Source organism: Humulus lupulus, chromosome X (genome assembly GCF_963169125.1).
Source record: "Humulus lupulus chromosome X, drHumLupu1.1, whole genome shotgun sequence".
NCBI classification, from domain to species: Eukaryota; Viridiplantae; Streptophyta; class Magnoliopsida; order Rosales; family Cannabaceae; genus Humulus; species Humulus lupulus.
This window is the reverse complement of record NC_084802.1, coordinates 19271513-19275383: the sequence shown is the minus strand read 5'-3', so window position 1 is coordinate 19275383 and position 3871 is coordinate 19271513. Positions and strand designations below refer to the sequence as shown.

General features: G+C 33.0%; 1 non-coding gene across 1 annotated transcript; it reads right to left on the bottom strand.

Moving 5' to 3' along the window:
• Positions 1-1166: 1166 nt before the first annotated feature.
• LOC133807692 (small nucleolar RNA R71) lies at positions 1167-1273 on the bottom strand. Its single transcript, XR_009879592.1, has one exon. It is a non-coding gene; the product is annotated as a small nucleolar RNA R71 (small nucleolar RNA).
• Between the last annotated feature and the right edge of the window lie 2598 nt (positions 1274-3871).

Below are 3871 nucleotides of genomic sequence, written 5' to 3'. Positions count from 1 at the left end.
CTTGTGCCTCCTAATTTTGTTGTAACTTTTTGTTCCTTGTATATCTTTGTTAGTTGACGACACTTGTGCCTCCTAACATTTATTGTAATTTTCTTTATTTATCTTGTTGTTTTTATTTTTTTTTTGCAAGTTTCTAGTTGATGGAAATTTTGCCTCCTAGCTAGTTGATGACAATTTTGCCTCCTAGTCTTTTATCTTATGTTTTAGTTGATGGCACTTGTGCCTCCTAATTTTTACCTTATTTTTGTTATGGTTGATGGCATGCTATGCCTCCCTACTCTTGCCTAATTTTTGATAGTCTTATTTAATTTTACCTTATTTTTCTTTGTCTTTTATCATATTATTGTGTAATTGTGAAAAAATACTTGAAAAAAAGAAACATAAATCTTGTCCTTTCACCATAAGCAATTTTTGCTTAAAGGAAATTTGAACAAAATTCTCAATTCGCCTCTACTAATTAACCTCGGGGAGTTGTTAGTATTGTGCAAGTAAGTGGGATCAAATACGCTTGGGGACAAGTAAACCATAAAAATTATATTGTTGTGAAATCTCTAAAAAAATTCTAAGTATGCTCTGTGGCTGCGGTTTTAACTGATCTTCCACATCAGAAAATTGTTTGTTTGAGATTATCTTTGTTGCCTTGTTTGTGAAAATTGTATGCATCATTGGGAACGTAACTCTAAAAATCGATTAATTAGTAAAAAGACGCTTATCTTTGTTTGAAATTGAAAGTGTTAGTAAAAAATTGAGCATCATGGAACCAATTGCTAATACTAATAGAAATCATGTTGATGAAAATGTTGTGCCTGAAAAAAATTTGCTTGAATATTTTGCACCTATTTCATCTAATGTTCCTTCATGTATTGTTTTTCCTACCACTTTTGCTACCCATTTTGAGCTTAAACCATCAATCATTGAATTGTTTCCATCTTTTTATGAGTTTGATAGAGAGGATCCTTACATGCATGTCAAAGATTTCTTAGAAATTTGCTCAACATTTAAATTTCAAAAAATTTCTAATGAGCGGTCAAACTAAGATTGCTCCCTTTTTCATTAAAAGACAAATCAAAAGCTTGGTTAAATCCCTTCCCACGGGGTCTATAACTACATGGGATCAACTTTATAATAAATTCTTGCTGAAATTTTTTCCTATGTCTAAAATTGATAGTCTAAGTAGAGAAATCTCCGAGTTTTTTAAAAAAGATAATGAAGAGTTTTATGAATGTTGGGAAAGATTTAAAGATTTATTATTAAAATGTCCTCATCATGGTTTTGAAAAATGGAGACTTGTAAAATATTTTTATGATAGTTTGACTCCCTCTAATCGTCAAATGATTTAATCTATGCATACCGGAATTTTTTTAAAATTTTAAGGACAAGAGGCTTGGGACGCCCTTAAAGATTTGTCTATCAATTCACAACAATGGAATTATTTTGATCCTAGGTATAGGTCAACTAATTCACCAAAAAGAGAAGGAAGGTATGAAGTAAAAGATGAATTAGACTTAAGAACATCCTTAAACAAATTAGCGAAAAAAGTAGGAGCTTTAGCCATAAGCCAAACTATAAATTCTCCAATACAACCAAGGAAAGATGTTTGTTCGATATGTTCTAGTCCTTGCCATAATGCACAATCATGTCCTTCCTACCTAGAAGTTTTTTCTGAGGAGGCCAATGCTCTTCATGCTTATGGGAAACCAAATGATAGCCCATTTTCATCCACTTATAATCCAAATTGGAGAAACCATCCAAACTTTTCTTGGAGAAAAAACCAACCTCCAATGGATCAAGGGCACCAATATAACACGCAAAACAAAACTCATGCCCCCACAAAATCTACCATATCCTCAACAAAGGAAACCTTCCTTAGAAGATACTTTACAACAATTTATGCAATCCACTCAACAAATCCTACAAAATCAGTCTCAATCAATTACCAAACTCGAGACACAAGTAGGACAACTCGCTACTACTTTAGCTGATAGAGAAAAAGGAACATTCCCTAGTCAACCTATCCCAAATCCAAAAGGTCAATATGAGATAGGAAAGTCTAGTCATAAAGGAGAAGTCAAATCAATTTTAACTCTTAGGTCCGGAAAAAACATTGTCAAACCTGATTACATACACGAGGTTGAAAAAGAAAAGAGCCAGCCTTCTAGTTCTAATGCCAATGACTCTTCAAACAAGGAAACTCCAATCCATCATTTCATTCCAAAAGCCCCATTCCCACAAATATTACTTCAAATTAAAAAAGGCGGCCAATATAATGACATCTTAGAAGTTTTTAAACAAGTTAGTATCAATATCCCTTTTTTAGATGACATTAAACAAAACCCTGCCTACTCTAAAGTTTTAAAGGATCTTTGTATTGTTAAAAGAAACACTAATGTTCCTAAAAAGACATTTTTAACTGAACAAGCTAGCTCCATTATTCAATATAAGAGTCTTGTCAAATATAAAGATCCTGGGTGTCCCACAATTTCATGCATTATTGGTGATCATTTTATTAACAAGGCTTTACTTGATTTTGGTGCTAGTGTGAATTTATTGCCTTATTCTATTTATAAGCAACTTGGTCTTGGTGAACTAAAACCTACTTCTATAACTCTTCAATTAGCCGATCGTTCTGTGAAAATTCCCAGAGGCATTATAGAGGATGTGTTTGATAAAAGTTGATAAATTTTATTTTCCTGTTGACTTCATTGTTCTTGATACACAACCTGTGGAAAATGTGCATGCTCAAATTCCTATCATTTTAGGCAGGTGTAATGACCCACTAATCTAGACTATTTGGACCATTAACGAAACTATACATAAAACTTACATTTTTATGAAAATACCATAATTTTATTGAGTAACTTGTAAAATAAGAGTTACTTTACAAATAAATAGAATACTAAGAAGGATATGGGATCCCATTGTCTTTAAAAACAAAACATGATTTAAAATAAAAGACATTACATAAATGGTGCGGAAAATACATGTAAAAAGACATAAAACAGAAACTACATCCTCGAATCGAATAACGCTCGGCCCCTTGACTCCATTCACCATCGATACCCATCCTCTAAGCGTCACGAATCTTTCCGCCTCTAAAGCTTATTTCCTACACATAAACAGAAAAGAATGAGCCTAATGCCCAGCAAGGAAAAATCTAACACATAGTCATACAAATCAATTTCATAATAACGTAAAGACATATCATAACACATAATACACTTATTATAATGGCCATTATTACATGGGGTCCCATAGACTAAACAAGCTTATGCCCATGAGATTAGTGGGGTCCTACCGGCTAAATAGGCATATGCCCACAATTTTTTTGGGGTCTTGTTAGTCAAATAGGGCATAAGCCCAAGCCTACAAACAAACACATTTATAACATATTCATAACATATCATAACATAACACATAAGATAACATAAACATAAACATATAGATTCTAGCCTATTTTCCTTACCAAAGTTACCGGGATATAATGGATTGAGTTGGGACTTTTGGAACACTCCTAAAACCATAATGAACAAGAGTGAGTTGAAAGAAGGAAAGAGATGAAAAGGAAATGAGAAGACTAAACCATTTGAGAGACATGCTTACCGAAACTTATGTGCTCAAGAACTTAGATTCCCTAACCAAAATAGAGATTAAGGTTAGAGATTGAGTAGAAGACTATGAGAAAGAAAATAACATAATACAGAAATGAACTAGAGTTTTGGTTACCTCAAAGACTTGCAAGATCAATCTAACCACAACCGAAATACTAACGAACCTCACTTCCCAAAGTGTTTGATAAGCTTATGATGTTTAAGCTTATGATTTTCCCAAACCAGGAGTTTAAACTCTCACACTCACTTAACACTAGCAGCTT